Consider the following 23,760-nt stretch of genomic DNA (forward strand, 5'->3'; position numbering starts at 1 on the left):
TCTGAAACTGGAACTCCTGAACATGTCTAGGCCTGAGATGATTTTCCTGATGTGGAGGTGACCCTGAGAGACCTGGGGGACAGGGAAGAGAGAGTGAGGGGTGGGGGTCAGGTTTAAGGCTCCCCATGATAGAGTGCTAAGATCTTGATTGCTCTGGAAAAAAAGCTTGAGAGAGAATGTGTCCAGGCAATTGACCCACCCAGCAAAAGGGCTTATCTTCAAAGCAGTGGGGGAAACAGCCAGAACCCTGACGCTTTCTTGGGATTCTGCAGCTCCACCCCACACAATACCACCTGCTTTCACTATCTGTACATTGGGGGTTCTGAACAAGGGTAGGGGAATGGAGGACTTCCAGGTTTCACTGGGTTCTGGCCTTTTGGAGCTCTGTGTTGGGCATACCCACAAGTGTTGAGGTATGTGTGCCCAGAGGGGAGCATAAGTGTGAAGAGGGGCTCCAGAGTACCATGAGCAAGTCCTTGTGTGGTTCTGAGTTCATGGAGAGGGATACGCCAAGGGCCTGCTAGGTCAGTCCAGTACATGGTGAGAGAAGTGAGTGAATGTGGGCATGGCAGCAGACTCTGGTGAGCTAGGCCTGTACTTGGGGCTCAGGGGTGGGGAGGGCAGGGATAAGGTCCTGGCTCCTGGACTTTAGTACTTGAATTTTCCTCCAGCATAGCCCAGTCTCAGACCTGCATCCACCTTGGCCCCACTGCTTAGAGCAGACACAAAGAAAACAATTTTGCTCCTGCTGAGGCAGAGTCAGAGATGGAGGTGGTGATAAGGGAATTTCAAGGTGAAATCAGCAAGCATAGACCCTGGGCTGGGCAGGGGAGGAGTTCCAAGGGGGAGGGAGTTGAAGGGAGAGGACTCAGAGAAGTTCTGGGGTAGGAAGTCTGAGGAATGAGGGGTAGGGGGTGGCTGCCCTGGGGTCCAAGCTGTAAGGAGAGGGGGGATTGGCACTGGGTTAGAGACACCAGAGGGGGATGGATGGGTCAAGGAGGATGCAGGCCTGGTCACTGTGGGGTCCTTGAGAAGGCACCTCCTGAGTACTGCAGTAGGCATCCAGGACTGTAGAGTTGGGATAGCCCAGTGCTGAGAGGCCTGGGCCAGCTTTGGTCTGGAATATCACTGAATCAGACATGGCCAGCCTCAGACTACTGAACAGCAAGGGAGGAAGGAGTTCCCAGTAGCAGGGGCTGCTCCCCTCATTGCAGTCAAGTAACTATCATTTCTCAGCCTACAGGCCTGGTGCCAGGTGGGCACTAAAGAGAAGTAGCCTTTACCAAAGGAGGTGTTCCCAGGCAGGGCCCAGGGCCGTGGCACACCTGAGCCCACTGGATGATGGGGAACAGGTGCCAGAGTGCAGGCTAAGTCAGAACCTATCCAGCCAACCAGCTCCAGTGCCCCATCCTGCTGATGTCAAGGAGGATTAGACAGTGGGAGGAATTAGATATGAGGGGCTACAGGTAGTGGAGTTAGAGCCCATCTCAAGGCTCTGACCAGCTGGCCCTACTGCACCCAGTTGATCAGTTCCTCATGGCAAGCATCCTAGATGACCTCCTTTAGAACAGGAAGGAGAACCTGGAAGGCTAGCTCCGAGCTTTCCTCCTCCCCATGGGCAAGTAAAGGATTCTGAAAGTGTTGCTGGGAATGGGATATCCTTTTAGTGCATTTTTCTCATTAAATAAACATGTGGTTCCCCAATCTGAGGTCTAGGAGCTTAAAAGAAATATTTTCCATCTCAGAATTGCCCTGGCTTCTTCTTGATGCCCCTGAGGATTCAAGTTGTCTGTAATGATGGTAGAGCATTTTTGTCACTTGGACTCTCCTCAGCCAACCCTTCCCAGGGTCCCATCTGTCCCCCTGGGTCTGACATTCATTCTCTGAGTGCCCTCTCTAGATGCCCACGGGTGCAGGGATGTTAAACACTTGGCCTTGGCCTCAAGATGCTGTGGGTCTGGAGTTTGTATCAAACCTCAATGGGAAATGCTGCCAATCAGGAAAACATCATTGTGAACATGGTCCATCTGCTGAGCAGTCAGGGCCACTGTCATTTCAGCAGTGCATATTTCCATCGTGTCTGCCTGGCTGATACAGCCTCACTCAGGTAATCTCCCCCTCTTTCTAGGTGGGAGAGGAGAGGTAAGGAGGGGTCAGCAGAGGAGTGTAGGTAGATAGGCTGGATATATGAGGCATGCTAGGCTCTAAAGTGGGCCTCCTCCCAACCTTAGACACAGAGAGGAAGGGGCCCAGACTTCCCCTAGATAGGTAGGGCAATATTGGCAGCTGGCCTCTCACCTGGTAGATAGGCCTCAGCACCACAGAGAGCTGCCACATCCCTACCAGGCCCCAGCAAGTCTAGCAGGCCTCGTAGTGGTGGTGGTGGTGATATTCTGTGGAGTCAGTTCTACCTCTAAGTCAGCATCTAGGCTTCCTCCAGGTGCATCTCATAGATGTGGGGATCCATCTTGCCTGTGCGCTGGGCAGGCCAGGAACTAGTGTGTTTGTTGAACACCTGAACGATGGTCTCCCAGGTTACCCAACATCACCCCAGGCTGCTTGGACACCATCTTCCCACACTCTCTTTCCTCTCAAAGTTTTCATGTAACCAAGCCATCCTTTCTTCTCCCTGAAGAATCAATATTTTCTCTGTCTTTTGACATTTATTTTATTTTATTTTTACATGCGGCCTCCCAAAGGCTGTAATTTACAACTAATACCATGCTATCAGAGACAATGCTGGGTGCCTGTGAGCAGGAGCAGACAGACTCCCTACCAAGTACCCCTGGCCCCCTGGCTCCCCATCACTTGCAGGGATACCCAGGGCCATAAGGCTTCTAGGTGCATGGTCCACAGGGGATGAGGGGAGAGGTAAGCCATGACTTTGGCCCCTACCTGGAGGGCACAAAGGATGCATCCCAGCTGGAAGGGGGCCCTGGATCAGCCTTGGGTGGTAGGATCCTATGGAGGACTGGTCTGAGCAGAGGGGCAAGCAGGGAACTCAGAGGCCTCCTGCTGAGCCACTTTAGCCTCCCTTTTGGGTGATTCCTTGCCAGGACAATGCCTCTTGGCCTGAACCTCCTTGCTGCCCTCCCACCCTTTCTGTACCTCAGCTGCGATGTGCCCTCGTGGCTCCCGCACCACTGTAATCTACGGCGCTGTTACACTGTGTCAGTGATTTAAACCCTCTGATGGAGCTGGTGACAGCTTAAATGGCTGCCATCCCCTCCCTATACCCGCCAGGCCCTGACGAGGTCCCATGAGGGAGAAGGGGGGCTTGCTGAGGTGGGGTTCAGACAGTATTTTCTAAGCTCAAGGGTGGCCGGGGCTGCTAGTCTTTGCCCGTCTAGAGGAAAGAGAACCAAGCGTGCCCTCTCCTTCCCCTCACCAGTGATCAAGGAGGGAAGATAAAACCCTCCATAAATTCCTGGGAAATGGAGTGTCTGCAACACGCTCAATTCCACCTGCCCGCAGGTGAGAGGCGCAGGGAGGGGGCAGGGAGTCCAACTCACAGCGTTTCATCTCTGGTTTTGCAGTCTGTGACAACAGGAAGCAGGATGTGTCTGGAACTCAGCCCTGTGTGGCAGGGTCCAGTCCCCACATTACTGGTCATCCCCAATTATGATGATAGTCACTCAAACCCTGGCTCTGCCCCCAGCTCCCCCATCCTATCCTGCAGTCTTCCCCTCTATTAAGGTATTTGAACCTCCTAGATTCATATATGTTTAGCTAATGGGATGGAGGGAGAAACTAAGTCATATAGAGACAGAACTGGACAAGGTCACCCAGAAGTGAGTAGCAATACAAATCTTGTTCCCCTAGTGTCTGTCTGATTGTCATCCTCAAGGTCCTATTGTCTGAGTTTCTTGATGGGTATGAGACATCCTAAGAGTGAGGCTGGCTCCCTTTGTAGTAGATAGTCCAGGGTGGGGCACCCAGAGTCAGGGGGCAGAGCTGGGAGGCCTTGCTGCTGCATGGGGGTCTCTCAGGACTGAATCAAAAGACAGAGCCCTGATTGGGCACCCTGTGATGGGAGGGGACAGCCCAGGAACTGAAGTATACACCCAGAGGGCTCCACCATATTTGAGAAGGATCTTAAAGTAGAAGTCTAAGGGAAGGGTGGGTGGGGTTCTCCAGGAGGACCCAGGGGCGGCAGGTAGGTATCAAACAGAACAGCATGGATGAAGCAGCACCTGAGGAAGGTGCAAGGATTTTACCCTGATGGCAATGACATGACAGGGTTCCAGGAAGGGGAGCCATGGGTCCTGTGACCTCCTTGTGCTATGTGAGGAGATAGGCAGCAATACCTCCTTTCTCCAGGAGTGGACATTGAGACACAGTGGGGTCAGTAGTTTGCAAGTGGCTGAACTGTGCCTTGAGCTCAGATCCTGCTGCTGCCCTGTAGCTCCCACCCCAGCTGGTACTCAAACTAAGCTGGGCTTGTAGCTTGCTGGCCTCCTAAAGCCCTGCAAATCCCTCCTGGGAGTAGAAAGTGTCAGAGGAGTAATTAAATGATTGAGTGAGCAGGACCAGCCACTGGAACAAGGCACCCGGCCACACCAGGTGTCCTTCCAAACAGTCACATGTCCCCAGCTGGGGGCTCCAAGGGCCTGAGCTAGCAGAAAGGACCAGTCTCCCTGCCAGGGATGAGAGTCAGATTGACTCTCAGCCCTCTGTTCAGGACCACTGGAAAGTGGACCCAATAGGGTCACTTGTCTCTTAGGAGAGATCCTTTATTGTCACCCCTCTGTCCCACAGAACTGCTGTCTACAGAGGCAGACCCGAGACAGATGGGGGTGATTTTTCAGGGTCCCTGTTTCAACTTGAACAGGTCCCTCAGATAGAGCCAGGCTTAGAAGTGAGACAGACCTGGGGTCTCTTGTTTGCAGCATCCCCTTATCTACCCCTCCCCTAGATCTACAAACCTGACTCAGCGGCATAGCCCAGAGGCTCCACCCCCACTTCCTTAATGACTTTTTAATAAATTGAAAAATTGTTGCAATACCAAATGCGATCCTGGGACATTGTTCATGACTATATTGAGCTTAAGTCAAACGCTTTGCGTCCCCAAATCCGACTGATTAATAATTACAAGGAGCAAGTCTGTCTTTACTGTAATGTGTTTAGGAAAACTGATGGATTTAATTTTTTTATCGGCCAAAGTAAGAAAATGTAATCTTTCTGAAAGTATCTAATACAACAATGCACCATAATTAGTTTCTCTGGAAACAGGCATAATGGAATAGAATAATAAATCACTTCTCCTTTCGTTCCTTTCCTTTGATGGAGAGAGATTTTCCCTCCATGCGGCTGGGAATAGGACAAGGAACAGGAGTAAGCGATCAGGTGGCCACGGTTGTGCAGCCCTGGCTCCTCTCAATTGATTCTGTGGGCTTTGGGCCTGTCCCACCCTCCAATTGCTGGTCCTCCATTTCCAGGCCAGCACCTGGCATCTCCCAGGAGCCAGGACCCAGGACCCAGGTTCCAGGCCAGTGGCTGCTTCTGCCTTTCCTGACAGCCAGACCCACATCCACTGCCCTGGATACCTTCTCTGCCTGAGCAGCTAAGATAACATGCCCTCAAGGGACAGTGGTGACAAATAATTATTTTGGCTGAGTGTTTAGGGATCCCAAAATGAAAAAGGTGTGATGGACAAGCAGAGGAGGGTTACTGATTAGTGTCTAGGATTGCTCACGGTCACTAACTTCCCGAATGTATCCCCTTCCACAGCTAAGACTGCTTGGAGAGAAGAGAGATGCCGGAAGGTAGAGAGCAGGTGAGTCCACAGAGCTAACTCCTTTCTCTCCCCACAGCTAGATGGGGAATGACCTGCCCCTCACCTCCTCAAGGTAGCCCCCTGAGGAGAGCTCACCTGGGCACTTGTCAACCTCTGACAGTGCTTACTCTTTCTGCTTTCTGGGTTCTAGGCCCTGCGCCTACTCCTGGCAGCTTCCATAATCCTCATACCTCTCAAACCTGGGCCAGTGCCCCTAGTGCAGGCTTTCTTCATCAGCAACTTCTCTGGGGAGAAGTTGCCCCCAGCCGCAGCCCATGATCAGTAATGACAGGATAATTGTTTGTTTTATTGATCATGGCCAGCCTTCTGTGGCCCAGAGATAGATGATGTGGGGAGAGTCACACTGCCCTGGCCCAGATACCTCAGCTCCAGGGGAAGCAGACATGGATTTGCCTGGATGTCAATGCCACCATCCCATCACCGCACGGCCTCTCCCAGCCCCAGCCCGTGGCAGTAGAGCAAAATGAGCCAACTCCTAGAGAATCTGGAGCCCAGGAGATGAGCCCCAGAATTCTAGACCTGATTCCCAAGAGCCCCAAGCAGTTCCTCTCTCATCCCTAGCCTCAGATTTCCTGGAAGCCAGGCCTCAGGGAACCCTCATCCAGGTTAGAGGTTTGTAGGATCAGGAGAGCACATAATTGAGATGTCCCAGATGGAGCCTCAGAAATGCCTGTATAGACTGTGAGGCTCAGCCTAGAACCAGCCAGCCAGCTGGTTACCCAGTGTCATTGGAGACCCTCTGAGTACACACATTATTCATCCTCCTCCTCTGTCCTGGGCCTCCCACTGAGACTTCTCTATCCAGACCTCAACTGGCCCAGCCTCTCCCTTCCTGAACCCTCTAAAAAGCCTTCCAGCCAATCCCCAACTCACTCTTTTCCCCTCCAATTCTTACCACACCTGTGGCCAAAGCCACTGCCTGAAGCCCTCCCTCCCTTTCCACAGGGCTCCACTGGGTGGTGTAGTGGTTACGTGTTGGGCTGTTAACTGCAAGGTCAGCAGTTCGAGTCCACTACCTGCTCTGTGAGAGAAAGATAAGGCTTTCTGCTCCTCGGAAACCCTATACAAGGTTGCTATGAGTTAGAACCAACTCGACGGCACATGACCACCACCAACACTGGTCTTGTCGGTTCATCAAGTCTCATCCCCTGGGGCATCCTTTCCCAGGACCTCCAGGCCCTCACCACCCTGGACTTCTTTAAGAAATATATTCTTTGGCATCTGGGACCTAGAGCAGAAAACCCAGCCTGTAGTCCTAGAATGACTACATGCCAACCCTTGTAGTCCTGCCTAACCAGGGAACTGGAGAGCAAGAGAGTATGGGCCTGTGAGGCAGTGGATGCAGGGAAGGAATGAAGAGGAATCTGGTAGCTACTGTGTCCAATTGCCAAATTCCCCTGTACTTCCTGCTTTCAGGCTAATGGTAGACTTGCACCATTCCCCCACCCCCACTCCTTGGTGGTCAGATGGGGCTGTGTACCTGATTCTGGACAATGAGTGGGGAGCTAAAGTAACATGTGTCAGTTCTAAGCTAGAGCATTTAATTGCTGGATCTAGATCTTTGAGGACTCTCTCTCCTGTCCTGTGATGAAAGTTTTCCAGACTGTGGCTGTTCTATCTCACTGTGAGGATTGCCTGGGACAGCACCTCAGCTGACCCAGGAAGGACATGTAGCAGGGGAAAGAAATAAGCCTTCATTATTTTAAGCCACTAATATTTCCAGGCTGTTGTTATTACAGCCTAAGTCCATCCTGACTAAACAGGTTGGAAGGAAGTGCACTGTGGGCAATAATGAGACAATGGGGGACAGGGATGACAACAATAGAAAGATAATTCCAAGAGTCTAGGTTGTCATCTTGCTTTAGCCACCATGGCTTTCCCCTCCCTGTCTTAGTCTCTATGGGCATAATCAAATGAGGGGACAGCGTGAAAGGGTCTTGAATCAAAAGAGTGAGACAGGTGGATGGGGGTGGGGGTTGGTGGCCCTATGAGGGTGACAACAATGGTGGTGGTGACAATGATGATGTAATTACAGTGACAGTGAAAGTGGCAGTGATAGCATGGGTGACAGACATGGTTTCTGTGAGTGGTCATGGTAACCATCATGGTGACAGTAACTGCTGGAGGCAGTTCTGATGGTGGTATTCCAGATGGCAATGGGATTCTGATAGCAGTCTTGTCCATGACTTTCTCTAGAGCACAGGCTTGCCTGTGATCACAGTAGGCCCAGTTGGAGAGCCTTGAATGTTCATTAATTATCTCCACTGGGACTGGCTAATTGTCTGATGATCTCTGTTGGGTGCATGCTGTCCTGATCAGGTGAGACTTCCAGAGCCATACTGCATGTTGTCAGGGCAGAGGTTTTCCAGATATGCCAGTGCCAAAGGCCTCTTTATTTTCCCTGTCTGGGCCTTCCCCCACCACATGTAACACAGGCTCTCCTGGCCAGGAACCTCCAGGGAGTTGAGTGTTGGGTGCTGGTTTGGGCAGCTATACAAGGTATCAGATGGTGTTTTCCTGACTCTTGATGAGCACAATATGGAACTACCTTGTGCCAATGATATCTGTGGTCACAGTGACAGCAGAACTGGGGGCGGGGGCAGTTCCCAGACACTTGGCCAATGGAGTTTACTCTTGGACACACTTTGTTGGTGTCAAGGAAATGGTCTTGGTTTGTTTAACAAAGATCCCTGCCCACTTTAAGCAGGGTCTTGTATTGGCCACTGGGGGCACAGTGGGTTCAATTAGAGGTACTTTGCTCTGCATTGAAGGAGCCCTGGTGGCATGGTGAGCTAAGCACTAGGTTCCTAGTAAGGTCTGTGGTTCAAACCCACTAGCTGTTCTGCAGGAGAAATATGAGGCTCTCTGCTCCCGTAAAGAATTTTAGCCTCAGAAACCCTGTGGAGCAGTTCTACTCTATCCTATGGAGCCACTGTGAGTCGGAATGTACTCCATGGTAGTGGGTGGGACTTGTGCTGCTCTCTGGGAGTCCCAGCCTGACAGAGGAAGCAGTTCTAAATGCAAGCACACTCAATGTGGTGATTTGACCAAGATTTCTGGGTAATAATCAGGGCAGCAGGATGCCTCTGATTGGAAGATCCTCAACCTCCAAATCCAGCTCCCTCTGTACCAATGGGCAAATTGAGATCAGGAATGGGTAGGGGTAGCTCCCAGGTGACGCAGCGACATAGGAGGTGAGCTGGGCCAGAACCATGTTTCTGCCTCCAGACCAGGGCTCCTCACATCACACCCCAGTTGCTCATTCTGAGTTCTATTTTTGCTAGAAGTTACAGATGAAGATTTAAAAAAAGAGTTCATTTTATGTTTGCTGAGTCAGCACTTCTGTCATTTTTCCCAATCTGAGGGGCTTGGCTTGGCTTGTCTGCTCTGAGGGGCGGAAATGCCTGCATTTAAAAGCAGAACTAAAAGAAAAACATCCACAGGCCCGTTTCACTGCGGCAGACACTATGAGCAAACCATGGTCGTTAACATGATAAAAGTCACTTTGTCTGGGTGTAAAATTCATTTTTCCCCATTTAGCACATGGTACATTTGCATCCTGCTGCAGTTCCCAGGCTGCGGTCTTCTCCCAGGGATGCCCTGAAATTGTTCCTCTTTCCTAGGCAGGGTCCTCAAGGAACCTGGCCTGGTGAAGCCAGGACCATGGTATTGGGAGGGGTTCAACATGTGGATGTGCCCTTGACCACAAGGCTGTTCCTCCCAGCAGCCTCTTGGGACTTGAACCCCTTTAATCTCAGGCAAGTGTTGGAGAAGAATTGGCAGGGTGACCCCAGTGAGCCCCACCAGCCTGTCTTTGTCTGGGTTCTGCCCCAGAGTTTCATCTGTCCTCCTCTGCCCTGGAGGTCATGCCCTCAGAGACAGGGCTTTACCTAACTTCAGAGACCAGAAGGAATTGCCAGTGGTCACCTGAGCAACTGAGGCAGTGCTCATTTATTTTCATCACCCCAGGGCCAAGAGTTCAAATCCTTCATTTGACCACAAGGGCCAGATGCTAACACTGAGGCACACAGTTGGGTCCTGCCTCAGTCCTATCTCAGAATATGGCCTTGGAGCTTCCTCTCACTGGGACTCAGTTTCCCCCATCATACATTGGCATGTTCCATGGGGCCAGATTCTGAGCTCCCATCCAACTCTATCCCTCCCTAAGTTGCTCAAGTGTCTTCAGCTATTCAGTCCATGCCTTTAAGATCACATGGGGACCCAGGACAATGGGGCAGCACTGCTGTGGGTCAATAGGTCAATAGGTCAAAGAGGAACATGTATAATTACAAGTACCCCTGAAGCCCCTGCCAACACCTCCTTCCCACAGAGGCTGGGCTGGTGCCAGGGAGGAGGTAGCATTGGTCTACTGCCCACAGTGACTCAGGGGGTTGGCCATCATTGCTAGGGCTGTGGACAAGATATAACCCCAGAGTCTTGGGAGGCAGGGGCTGAGGCCCCCTTTCTACAGAGTCTGCCATCCAGTCATAAAAAGGGAGGGAAAAGATAAGACTCCCCCCCCAGGATCCTGTTCTTCAGCACTAGAGGCTTAGACACAAGTGACTGATACAGCTACTAACTTTAATGGGCAAAGAAACAGAGACAGCACCCCTTCTGGGGAGAGAGAATGCAATGGACCCTGGGTAGGAGTGAGTGGGTTGGCAGAGGGCCCCAAGAGGAAGGAAAGAGGAAGCCTTTGGCAACTTGTTCTAATCTGGGGCTGGTCTGGAAAATGCACAGTAGCAAACCAGGATTGCCAGGTAACGCTGCCCCAAGTCCTTGATTAGAGAGGCTGGGAAGACCTGCTCAGTGGGTGGGAGTCTTGACAAAGTGAAGGACGCAATTGGTCATGGGGCAGTGGGTGGGCCCTTTAGAGATGGTATTGAGGTCCCCACATGGACTTTACTGGGAAAGACAAAAAAAAAGTCTAGTAAGAAATCCCTCAGGGGATGTCTGAGCTGCCCCTCCCCCAAGCTTGGGACAAGGGTCTTGGTACTTGCTCCCCACTGCTAATATTCTGCTGCCTGAAGAGGGATCCCTGACCACCATCCCAAGCACAGTTCTCAGGGACTCTGGGGTGCTTAGGGAGGAGAGAGGGGCCCCAGCCATGGTGAGAGGGTGTGGGAGGCTCAGTGCGCATGGCAGGCGGGGCCCAGCAACAGCTGTTCACTTACTGAAGCTATTTTATAATATTGCCGAAGCTTTTAAAATAATCCCATTTCTGCAGAATATTCCCAGCTAATTGGAGCTGTCTCTTTCTTATTAAACAGAAAGGTTATAAAAATGTGTGTTGAGGGTTTTAAAGCAATACCTCTCGGCTGCTTTGATTGTTATGACAAGGAGAATATACCGGAAGCCCATGCTTGGTGGGCTAGGCTGAGTTGACTCTGATGGTAGGGCAGGGGCAGGGCAGGGGCAGGGGCCACGAAGGGCTGGGCTGGGCTCTCCCCATGGCTCCTTGCACAGCACAAGCTTGAGGAATGGCAGCCTTCCCCAGAACAATTGCTCTCTAAACACTTAGGCTGCTGTGACAGGGCTGTCCATCACCCAGGCCTCTGACTGGGGGAATTCGCATAATTTACTGAGAGGCAGAGGAGAAGGGGGAAGCAATTCCAATTAGCTGAGCCGGGAGGCAGATGAGTTCACCAAGACCTCAGTGCGTCAGAAGGATGAATAAGTACCCCTCAGCTTATCTGCCCCCCCCCACCCTATGCTCCACAATGGGGGTGGGCAGCATAGAAGTGAGAGGTCTCAGTTCCACACCTGTTCCAGCAGTCAAGGGGCAAGCTGGATCAGGATGCCAAGAGCTGCCCATTTGGCAAATGGAAGCCTGAGGATCACAGTTACCAAAGGCTTTTCTCAAGGTCAACTGAAACAAAACCAAACCCTCAAAAACCCAAACCCATTGTGTGGATTCTGACTTATAGAGACCCTATAGAATAGAGTATAACTTTCCTTCACAAGGTTTCTGAGCCTAGAAATCTTTCTGGAAGCAGACTGCTACACCTTTCACACATGGAGTAGCTAGGGGGGTGGGGGTGGGTGTTGAACTGGTGACCTTCCAGTTAGCAGCTACACTTTTAACCATTGTGCTACCGGGGTTCCTAAGGTTAAAGGAAGGTGGGAATGACAGTCCAGAAGCCATTGAGAGCTGAGGCCTTCTGCTCAGTATCTGTATCTTGCTGCACCAACCTCTGGCTCTGTTCTGGGGCCCTTCCCTACCCTCTACTGAAGGACCCCCCACTTCAATCTGTCATATATTAGGGATCCACCTTGAATTTAATTTTAAAAGAATGTCCTGTTGTTTAAAAAGCAATTTGAAACGCACTGTCTTGGAAGAGGCAGATGGTGCAAGGGACCTCACGAGCTTCTCTCGACTTCCATAAATCCTCTCCCAGTTTCATTGTTGTTGTTGTTAAGTGCCATCGAGTCAGTTCCAACTCATAGCAACCCTGTATAGGGTTACTGAGGAGCAGCTGGTGGTTTTGAACCACCAACCTTGTGGTTAGCAGTCCAGCACTTATCCTACTGCACCACACCAGGAGTCCAGGTTTCATTACTGACTCCAATTTAAAGGGCAAATGTGTATAGCCTCTAGGACTGTCCATGGAACTTCTCTAGCAAAAAAGTAAGGTTTCAGACCAACTGGAACCCCCCCACTTCCTATCCCTGTCTACATACCACATTCTTCCTCTGAGAATGCCACATTTCCCTGCAATGTTCTTCTCTCCTTCACCTCCCTTCCCCCAGTCCCCACCCCTTGTATTTCAGTGGGTCCAAACATTCCCTACCCACTTGGCTCATCACTGCATCTGAGCCATACATGAAGGGGTGGGTGGGGGTGGCACACACGCACCGTGGGTCTAGGAGGAAACATGGGTCAGGTCATCTATGAATGCTTTATTGCAATGAGCCAAACCCCAGTAGCCTCTCAGGGGCTTAGAGATAAAGAGGGGCTTACTGAACCCATTTTACTTCCAAGGAGACTAAGGTGCAGTGACATTAGGTAGCAAGTTCAAGGACACCTCAGTTCAGTGGATGTCTGCCAGCCATGAATCAGGCCAAGGCGTTGGGATGACTGTCCTTTCCACCCTGTGCCCATGGGACATTTCTGCAATGATTTGCAGCCATAGCTTGGATGCAGCCCCCACCCCCCCCCCCGGCGCTCCTCCCCCGCCCCTTGCCACTTCCTGGCCTGCCTGCTCCAGTGCTATGGGATCTTTCATCACAGAGAGGCATCAGTCCTCATTCTTCGCAAACGGAGCAGATGGAAACGCTTCACTGACTTTCCCTGGAGCAGGTCCTACCTTCACACCTTTTGCCAGTTCTCCAATGTTCCTTTCCCTGGAATGTCCTTCTTTCCTCCACCTCCAGAAAGTCTCTGAATATTCCCTCCACAGAAAGCAATCCCTGTTCTCCTGCATCCCAAAGGCAGATGCTCAATTCTGCTGGACCCAGGTGGGGAGAGTCAAGAGGAGGGGGAAGGAAGTGGGTAGAGGGCCTTATATCATCCTTCTGATCTGAGATATGTTCATTGACCGTAGGGAACAAATCTCCAACTTCCTCCTGCAAACCCCTTCCTTGAAAGTACCTCGGGTAGGGCAAGCAGGCCACAGAGGTTCAGGCTCAGCAAGTAAGAGGGAGGCCCAATTGTCTGATTGTTGTCAAAACTGAAAGACAGCACTGCCACCCTGGGAGCGGGCAGGATGTGCTGATTTGCATCCATGTGCATATATTTGCATATTGAAATAAGATGGGCTTATTAAAAACAAAAGATTACAATATGCTCCTCTTGCCTCAACCTAGGAGGAACTGGACTAGAGTCAGTTTCTGTCTCTACTGCATCCCAACCAGCCTTGATCAAGTCTCTTGGAACGACTGGAGCCTCAGTTTCCTCATGTGTTTAATGAAGCTCATGCTACTGACTTGGAAGTTTGCTGTGAGAATTACACATCCTTTTGAGCCAGTGCCTGGTATGTAGGGGTGGGGATGGGTGGGGAGGCTTGTGTGCAGATGGAGGAAAAGGGAATGATGAAGGAAGTTGTGACTTTCATTCATTTTCAGAAGAAAACACCTAGTGTTCTTATTTGGAAATCACAAGTTATGGTGACCTGGGTCAAGCCTTTTCCTCTTTACAATGAGCATAAGATTCTCAGGTCCCAGGGAAGGTGTTTGTGGGAACATTCTAGTGTGTGGCAAGGTATGCCTCCACACAGCCTTTTATTGAGAGGCTGCAACAAGATTCTTAGGTTGAAATGCTGGGAGGTCAACAGAGCCAGGGGGTGAGGCAGGAGTGATGGCCTTGGGTTTCTGTCAGGCCCTGTCCAGATTTCTATCATGCTCAGGGCTCTGAGGCCAGCATGAATAGGCAGCAGCTTTCCTGGAGTATCCAGAATAGCTGTGGTATGTGAGGGGGCTAGGAGATTGAGTGGCTAGGACTTACGGAGTGTCCTGAGTCCAGTCAAAAAGATGAACAGACAGACAAACAACATAGGTGTCTAGGAGGAGTTATGTGTAATTCTGAAGGTAGGGTCTATCTTACTTGCAAGAATGTGACCTGCAGAGCAAGACCCATGGCCTGACCCCAGGTCCCAGCATGATGGAGGTGATTACAGCCATTCATTCATTCAGCAACCTTTGCTAACAGTCTACCCTCTGAGCAGCCTGAGCATGCCCTGCACACTCACAGCCTGGGGCTCAAGCATCCCCTCCTGCCCCTTGCCTGACTCACTGCCAGTCTTTTGAGTCCATGACCTGTTCCCAGCACCCTACCATAGCTGGCTTGGATTTTCAGGCCAGATCTGAGTGGCTTGTTACAAACTGCTGAGTCCACATCCTGATCTTCCCGGAGGTCTCTCTCCCTGTCTCTCAGTGTCTCTTCCTCCTCCTCTGCCTTCCCAAAGCTCCTCCTTGCTCATTTAGAAATTAAGACCTCAGCAAGATAGTGCTTTGGAGCTGCCAGGCTGGGCTCAGGGAGGCCATGGGGTGGGGGTGGAGTGGTGTGGGGAGACCTTCCAGCTAGTAGAACATAAGAAGGCGGGAGTCTCTTCTCACTCACTCCCTACTCTCACCTGCACGGACAAAACTTGGCTCTGCTCTCTGGACTCTGGGGCATCTTCTCTCTACATTTGCCACATTGTGTGCTGGCTACTCTGCTGGCCACAGTGGTAGTGGTGGTTGTGTGCTACTGAGTTGGTTCTACCTCAAAATGACACTGTATAGGGTTTCCAAGGCTGTAAATCTTTACTGGAGCAGAAAGCCTTGTCTTTTTCCCAGGGAGTGCCTGGTAGATTCGAACTGCCACTTCAGCTCGTAATCCAGGACTCCTTGCTGTCCACAGTACTGAACCCTTATGTTGTTGTTGTTAAGTGTTGTTGAGTCGGTTCCAACTCACAGAAATCCTACGTCGTATAGAGTTTCTAAGGAGTGGCTGGGGAGCTTGAACTGCTAACCTACCTTGCAGCTCAAACGGACTTTACAGTCCAGCTCATTAACCCACAGTGCCACACCGGAACTCCAGACTGATCCCTTATCAGCAAATGGAAAACAAACACCCAATATGGGGACATGAAGCAGCTTTGGACAGTGCCATGGATGGCCCTGAGTAAGGACCTGGGGCCCTAGATTTTGGTCTCAGAGGTGTCACTGCTCATAGGGTGACTTTGAGAGCAGCTCTGAGCACCTCTGAGGCTCAGTTTGCCTGTCTATAGAATGGGGTGGAGGAACCACATAGGTCCTGCTGCCCTTTGAAAGGAATTCTGGGGATCAGTCATCTTAATGAGGGCTCTAGACTAGACCCTGGGCCTAGTTGGAAAGGATCCCAGAACCCCTGCAAGCCATGGTCAGCCCTGGCACTTGTGTCCTGGACAACCCAGCCCCACTCTCATCCCTTCTGGGCAGTGATGCTCCTCCCTCAGCTAGCCTACCTGAGGGTAAAGGTCCTAGGCCTGCCCTCACCCCCTCTGCCCCACCCCCCACTAACCCTTTCCCTGTCCCTGCATCCTGCCATACTGCACTTCATTTGCCTAACCAGGTACTATTTCATGCTAACAGAGGAAACAGAAGAATGTGTTTCCATCCAGGCCCTACCTGCTTCTCCCTTTTATGTTGCCTGAGGAGCCCAAGCTCCCATTCATCTTGAGCGCCCCAGTCTCCACTGAACCATGACCCCCATCCCCTCACGCAGCAGGGTGGCCTCCAGTAAACAGGACTTTCTTCAGTAAATCTTGCTGGCCCACCCCTTCTCCCTCTGCTCAGTGCCATTGCAATGATTTCATGGGGGATTGAGCTAGAAAACACTCTCCTGCCCTAAGGGTTTGGGTCATTGTTGAATTAAGAGGTCATGTGGAGTGTGTTTGAGGCTAATGGTCTAGCTCCTGGGACCACAGGGAAGTAGTGGTCCTGGCCAAGAACGACTCATGGGATTCACTAACCCAAGCCACTGTAACCAGATGGAGACAAGTCCCCTGCCTACCTGACCCACCTGACTCTTCTTCAACACCTGGAGTACAAAACTGGAACAAACAGAGGCCTATTCCAGGAGAGCAGTGAGAGCTAAAGATGGGACCATCATTCTGATAGTGAAGAGAGCCACATCCAGTGCTAATGGGACTTGGCTGAAAACCTCCCTTCTTCCTACCTGGTATTCAAGGTATAAGGAGCTCTGGTAGTGTAGTGGTTATGAATCAGGCTGTGAACCGCAAGATCAGCAGTTCAAAACTACCAGCGGTTCCACGGGAGAAAGATGAGGCTTTCTGCTCCTGTAAAGATTTACAGCCTCGGAAACACTTGCAGGGTCACTATGAGTTTCCACGGCACTTAACAACAACAACAGGGGAGAGTAACAAGAGCCAGTACTCCTCCCAAGAGGCAGGGGTCTCATGGAATGGGACAGGACATCCACCTAGGGGACCTATAGCCTCTAATGACATGATGGTCCTACTAACCTTGCTGCCACCTTACATGGTGTCAACCTTCTCTCAGCAATCCAAGAAGGACCCAGCCCCACCTATCTTTCAGGCTCAATCAATGAAATACTAACTGGAAAACAGCCATCAGATAAACTAAGTGATGGTGAAGTCTTTCCCTCAACTGCCTAAAAGTTAATCCACTAAAGGGCTGATGGTCAATAGCCAAGAAATGCTGAGTGATTCAAGTGCTTTCATTGATTTGTTTCCCTAGCCCACTGCTTGTAGGGTACTTCCTTGGGTCTAGTCTTAACCTCTCTTACCATTTCACATCTGTCTGTGACCATTTCATGTCTGTTACTTCAGTGCCTGATGCGGGTACTGAGGAACAGGTAAGAGGTATGAGATGTGGCCCCATCCTTGGAAAGTGCCCCCTCAGTAAGCAGATCTCCCATTCCAGGTACATTGTGCAGAGCTGACTCATTCTGGAGACACATCCTTGGCATGCAGGTTTCATTCACCAAGTCCCCAAAGCCCTATGTGCCTCAGCTTCAGAAGCTGCAAAAGGAGTGACCAACAATAACTTGGGCTTCTAAGGACTATCAGAATCACACTGCAAAGAAGCTCTTTGGAAGGTAATGAGCAAGTTAGGGATGTTGGGTAGTTTCTACAATTACTGGATCCCAGCCATGAGAAGGAAAGGGAACTGCTCAGGAAGCTTGTTCCCAGTCTTAGGGGTCGGGGGAGGCCAGCCACTCCTCACCCTTCTCTGGCTGGCCTGGAGGGGCAGCTATCAGTGGAGGCAATTTGCCGTGGCCATTCCATCGAGGTGCTGATGGGGTGTTAGGCGGAGATGGAAGGCTGCCTCTGTTGGAGCCTGACTTAGCTCACCGCTGACACTCTTCACTTCTACCTGGAGGCAGAAAAACATGTCTCGTGGAGAGTTAGCACTGCTGTCAGCCCTGGCCAGGGGCTCTGAGGAGACTTATTTATTCAGAAGCCATTCAGACACCTAATGCTCTTCTGAGGGGAGAATTTTTCTCTTTTATTTGTCCTCATTTTCTCTTGCCAGAGTGGAATGGAGGCCTCAGGGGAGGGGGCCAGATCCAGCATCTGAGTCCATGTGCCACAGAAACCACTATACATAGGCCTCAGAGGAGGCACCAAGAGGGCTCCTATTCTACCAGGGTTAGATGTTCTGGCCAAGATCATTCCATGTGGGATTCTCAGGACTCTAACGTCCCCAGAGTGGGGCACAGAGGACAGAACTCAGGCCTTACTCTGAAGCCTGAGGTTCTTTGCTCACTGTAACCCCTCCCTGGGCCTCATTTTGCTCATCTGTAAAATAAGCAGATTGGAGCAGGTCTCTCTGAGGAAAACTCCAGACTGTCCAGAACAACTGGAGATGTGGGCCATCGTATGAACACCCAGAAAACCCTGGAACAGCCTATTCCTGGTTCCCTCAGATCTGAAGCCCAACCAGCTCCAGAGTCTACAGAGGGTCAAGAATCCACGCAGTGAAGTTCCTCAATGAGGACCACTGGGGCACAGACACCTGGTGGAAGCAGGTTCTCTGGATGGGCAGTCCTACCTGTCTGCAATCTACCTGCTCCAGTTTTATGAGAGTAGCTGAGGCAAAGGTGATGCTGTGCTTCTCTGTATCCACACAACCAATCGATAATCAATTTATTTTTACTTTCTTTTTTTAAGGATGGAGGAGCCCTGGTGATGCTATGGATTAGGCTACTAACTGCAAGGTCAGAGGTTCTAACCCACCAGCTATTTCAAGGGAGAAAGATGAAGCTGCCTGCTCCCATAAAGTCTTACACTTTTGGAAACACTATATAGAGTTACTATGAGTCAGAACCCACTCTGTGGCAGTAGTTTTGGCGTTTGGCTTTCTCTAAGGACGAGACCACCTGGGGTCCTGGAGTCCTGCGTGCATGGGCAAGCAGGCTGTCCTGACATCTTGGTTCATTTTCGCTTCTGAGTCCAGCTTGCCCCTCACACTACCTGTGAGGCTAAACAAGGTATCTCCCTGCCTCTGCCCAGAGCATGTTTCCTACACACACAGACACACAGACACACGCACACACACACACACACACACACACACACATCACTGAGGAATACTACATTCCCCCAGTGAAGAGGTCCAGGGAAGAAAATGCTAGGGTTTGAGAAGATGGTCTCCTCACTATTCCATGCACAAACACAGCCCAGTCCTCCCTCTGCTACCTCCAGCCACTCATTCATCCATCCAAACCCTCCTTGCTTTCCTTTTCAGTTTTAAGGCTTCCTCCTCCAGGAAACCTTCCCAGACCACCCAGGTCTCCCAGTGTTGAGCAACCACATGTTGTTTCATCCATGTTACATAGTTATGTGTGGTTTAAGTTACACACATTTATTTTTTTTGGTTCCCAGGGACTAGGAATCAAACTTCTTATACATGCCTCCTGCCTGAATGGTCCAGGAGGCAGCACCTACCAAATTAGCCAGTGTTCTTTCTCAGTCTGAGTTTAGTAACACTCCTGACGATGGAGATCTAACCTGAGAGTTTCCCCCACAAGACACATGCTGGCTTCTTGGTTGCCCTATTGATTGATGCCTGGATGGGGACACAAAGGCCGAGGATCTGGGGGCTCTGATGCTACTCATTCTGTGTCACAGAGAAGCAGATCTGGTATAATAACCCAGATCTCCAGACTCAAAGCTCCACACTGCCCTGACCACTAAGGACCTCACTTTTCCCTTCTGCCAAACAAGGGTGTCCTAGAGATTCCAACAGTCTGCTGCTTGGGACTTGACCCCAACTGTGATGTGCAGGCAATGACAGCCTGTACTACCTGAAAGCATTAAAGCCTAGGTCAGTGGTTTGAGCCTACTAGTCATTCCACAGGAGAAAGATGAGGTTTTCTGCTCCTGCAAAGATTTACAAGCCTCGGAAATCCTATACAGGGTTGGTATGAGTCAAGACAGATTTGACTGCATTTAACAACAATAACAACACCTTCCACATGTGAGTATTATATGAGGGTGAGTAAAAAATTATCCACACTCTGGCTGTAGAATTTATTTTAATCAACTTTTTTTTTTTTTTTCTCCTGGTAGTGTTCCAAAATTGGCCTTTGAAAATTCCAGAGAAGTGTAAGCATCAATTTACCAGTTGATGGTTTGACTTGTAAACTTTTTCTTGGTCAGCAGTTGAGGATGGTTCCATTCCATACTCTGCCATTTACTCTCAGGCTCATAGTGATGAATCCATGTCTTGTCACCATTAACAATTTTTTTTGAAAGAAACTTTTACCTGCCTTTAAGTGTAGGTCCAAATTTTGTTTGCAGATGTCTAAACGTTTCTGTTTATGCTCTTCTGTGAGTTGTTTCAGTACCCATCTCCAACAAACTTTTCGAACCCCAAATCTGTCATGGATTATTTCATAGGTGGAGCAGGAGTATTCCCTCCTCCCCATCCCTTGATATACCCATCGTATCCCACTTGCCTTGCAAAGCCAAGCTGTAATCCCTCCTCTCTTCTAGAAAGCCTTATCTGCCTTCCTGGGGTTGCTTGAGTCTCTGTGACTCCTGTTCGTAAGCCCTGATGAAAAGCATGTCTCACCTTCAGAGAAGTCTCACTCTCATAGTTTTACTTGCTTTCAGTCTTCAGACCATCCCTGCCAGGTGGGTACTAAGTCTCCCACTATATAGATGAAGAAACAGAAACTCAGAGGCAAAGTGACTTGCTTGAGTCTACACAATGTTTGATGCCAAAGCCAACAATCCTCATGTCCAGACCAGACCACACTTCCCGGGCACACAATTCTGTCCACAGACTCGCTATCTCATGTGCTTTCTGTGCCCTCCTGATGGCCCTGTTCAGAGTCTTAAGAAGGTAACAGAAATAAGGGAGATTTGGTCTCAGCTTGATAAGAGTCCAGGATGCAGATGTGTTTCTGAACTCAAGGCAGAGGCTGCTGTATGTATATGTGGCAAGGCAGGGGTAGGAGGGATGGAAAATGGATTAAAATAGGGGAGGAGGGAGTTCCTGAAGACTTCCTGACATAAATAGTACTATGGATTAATAAATCTCTGAATTCAAGTGACAGAAATGAGGGAAGAGGAACTGCAGGGGTAAAATTCCAAGGCAGACTTTTTTCACAAAATAAAGAGCTGTCCAGTCCTCCTGCTTTGGGGAGGCAGGCTGGAGTATCTGCTACCCTTGGTGTCCTGGAAGTTCCTGATGAGGCTCCTTCTCCCCCATGTGATACAGCTGAGCTCAGGGCCTGCTTGGCACAAAACAGAGATCCGAGTCTCTTCTGGTCTTCTGAGTTGATTTCCCCTGAGCCTGTAAGCAGAGCTGGTATCTGCCAGGCCCAGGACTTTCTCTTTCTGCTGGTCACAGCTATACTGGCCCTGCTGCCCGTTTCTTCTGGTACAGTAGGCAGGTAGGTCCAATCCTTTCTTCCTGAACTCACCAATGTGCTTGCCACAGAAGTCCCCCTTTTCCCTTGGAAGGCTTACTTTTTTTCCTCCAAAAATCTTAACCTGTAGCTGGGGCCTGGTGGCTGAGAGAGCTAAGGATGTTGTGAGCCTCAGAAGTTGAAATGTGTAAACTCTTACTGCCCGTTTACTCTTAATTACCTCCCTTCCTTATTTGTCTTCCTTTAACGGCCTGTCAACCAAAATATCCAGTCTTTCCCTCTGTGTGAGCAGCGTCAATTAGGTACACATCTGTGGAGGCTGGAGCTGAAATGCCCAACCACCAATGTTAATCAGCCACACCCAGTTTGGTTCCAGATGCCTGCTGACCTGGACAGTCTTTGGGGACAGCACTGTCATCCTGGTGTCAAAGAAGAGGGAGGCTGCCACACCAACATTTCCTATTCTGCCATCACAGGTATCTGCCCTGATTGAATGTCCACCTAGACCCACAGGGCACTTCAGAGGGGTAATGCTCTTGTATGCTGGTTCCCTGGGGATTGTGAGCACAGGCATTGGTCCAACAAACAGGTTAGGAAGGATATCATGGGTCAGCTCTGTCACAGATAAGGGGGAGGCAATGGAGAAGTTGGAGATACTTATCCACAGGTGGGGCTGAGGGGACTCAGCCCAGGTTTGTTGACTCTTCTGTGCAGACCACTAAAACCTGGAGGGACTGCCTTGCCTGGGGCAGGGGTAGAATCTGGCACAATTAGGACCCCGTGGTTCAGTGATGACCTGCTCTCCATGGAGCTGGACTGACTTGGCCTCCCAGAGTCCACCAGGTCCCAGAAGTCCTGTCAGATGTTTGAGGTTCAAGGTCTCAGACCGTGTACTGCTCTCCTATCATAATGTTTTCAGGGCCTCATAGTTTTACCGCTGAGTGATTCCTAAGGGCACACTCAGGTCAGTTGTTGTTGTTAGGTGCCACTGAGTCGGTTCCAATGCATAGCAGCAACCCTATGCACAACAGAACAAAACACCCCCCGGTCCTGCGCCATCCTCACAATTGCTGCTACACTTGAGCCCATTGATGCTGCCACTGTGCCAATCCATCTCATCAGGTGATCTCCCTCTTTTTACTTTACCAAGCATAAGTGCCTTCCAACCTGAGGGGCTCGTCTTCCATCACTATATCTGACAATATTCTAGTGTCCTTCATCATGTTTCAATATTGAATATTCTGGTGCTATCTGACAGTTTGTCACTGTTATTCATAAGACTTTTCAGTGGCTAAACATTCAGAAGTAGTCTGCCTCACCTTCTTCCAAGTCTGTCTTAGTCTGGAAGTTCAGCTGAAACCTATCTGCCATGGGTGACCCTGCCAGCATTCAGAATACTGGTGGCATAGCTTCCAGCATCATAGCAACGTGTAAGCCATCACAAATTGACACTCAGGTACAAGAAGGAGGAAATTCCAAGAAACACAGGAAGCTAGCTACACCCTGACTCCTGGGAATGGGGCAGGGGCAACCCATGCAGAGCTACAGAGCTGCAGAGCAAGTGATGCTATTCTGAGCCCTATTTCCATTCCTCCATCTCGTCACTCCTCAGTTCGGGGATCATCACTCTTCCCACCTCAACTGCAAACTCTCCTCAGGCTGACTTGTAAGTGAGTAATGGAAGACCAACCTCACTATGGTGAGTTGTGGATTCTTGGGTATCCCTGAACTCACCTACCCAGGCAGTTACTGTCCCTCACTCCATATTGGGCATAGAGTCTGTGGGTAGTTATTGTTGAGGGGTCCTACCCGACCAGGCTAGAGGTCCATTCTATCTATGACAAGGGCAGAGCAGGGTCCCAGGGGCAACTTCAGGATCCCAGTAATGCTCTCCCTCAACTGTGAGTGTTTCTGTTTATGAAGCAATTCACGCCATCTTCACTTCATCCTGGAAATGGGAGACAGGGTAGGCACCCATATTAGTACTCACAAGGGAGGAAATAGGCTCTGAGAGGCCATCATGCGGCAGAGCCCTCCCTGCAGCAGGAAAGAGCCAGGGCCTCCAGGACAGAAATGGCTGGATTATGCAGGGGTAACCTCGGTACTAGAGGGTCTGAACAGAGGCTGTACAAGCCCTGGGGGCTGGGACTTGATGCTAGACTAGGTGTAGAGCACCTGCTCAGCGCAGGAAGTGTAGCGATCCACTGCAGAGGGCTACACTCCACCATCCTCAGACCCCTGCAAATGTACACTGTACTTGGGTTCCCGCTCACAGCTCCAAGAGGCCTAGATCCTTTCTTTTCACTGGGTTCTTCAGAGAGGACCCTTGAAGGCAGCAGGAGCCATTGGGGATGTGAGTTCTGCAGTGCACCCTCATTTCTGCTAAAGCCTGCCATTCCACATCAAAGCTGTGATTCCAAGGCCTTTAAGCCTGTTGAAGGTCGTGCCTCCAGAAGGGTCACACGCACGCCTGCCCTGGGCAGAGAAGTCGAGGACTCTTCCCACAGGCTGGGTGCAGAGGGGCGCAATGGTCTCAGGCGTGGATGCAGGGAGCACTGGGGGCACTCGGGCCGCTGTTGGGGCGCAGGATGCACGCGTGTGGGCTCCGCACGGCCGCGCGGGCAGGCAGGGCAGACTC

The sequence above is a fragment of the Chrysochloris asiatica genome, unplaced genomic scaffold (assembly GCF_000296735.1).
Source record: "Chrysochloris asiatica unplaced genomic scaffold, ChrAsi1.0 scaffold00246, whole genome shotgun sequence".
Lineage (NCBI taxonomy): Eukaryota > Metazoa > Chordata > Mammalia > Afrosoricida > Chrysochloridae > Chrysochloris > Chrysochloris asiatica.